The following is a 392-nucleotide window of genomic DNA, read 5'->3' as shown; positions in this document are numbered from 1 at the left end:
CTTTAGTATGAGGATGTTAAAGTACTCAAAGATACTAATGAGACGTACTACTCTTTTACTTGAAAGACGAGGAAATCAGAGCATAATACAATTAAATTACTTCCACTAGGTCATCCAGCATGTAAGGAAGGGAACAGAAATCAGGATCTTTAGTTTTTTGCTTTACACCTTTACTAGCAGCAATGGTTTCTACAAGTATTGTAACAAGCACTGATAGTAAACAGTTGGCATTAAGATCTGCTCTTTCTACTACAGTGTCCATGTGTGGAATCAAACAAGTAACTCTGGAGAATAGTCGTGCCCGTTTATGTTAAGAATGTACCACAGCACAACTGCAAAAGGTACAAAATCAACATTATGCAGTTAATCTTAATTCTATGATGTTTGCCCTT

Source organism: Caloenas nicobarica, chromosome Z (assembly GCF_036013445.1).
Source record: "Caloenas nicobarica isolate bCalNic1 chromosome Z, bCalNic1.hap1, whole genome shotgun sequence".
In the NCBI taxonomy this organism is placed as follows: domain Eukaryota; kingdom Metazoa; phylum Chordata; class Aves; order Columbiformes; family Columbidae; genus Caloenas; species Caloenas nicobarica.
This window is presented reverse-complemented; position numbering follows the sequence as displayed.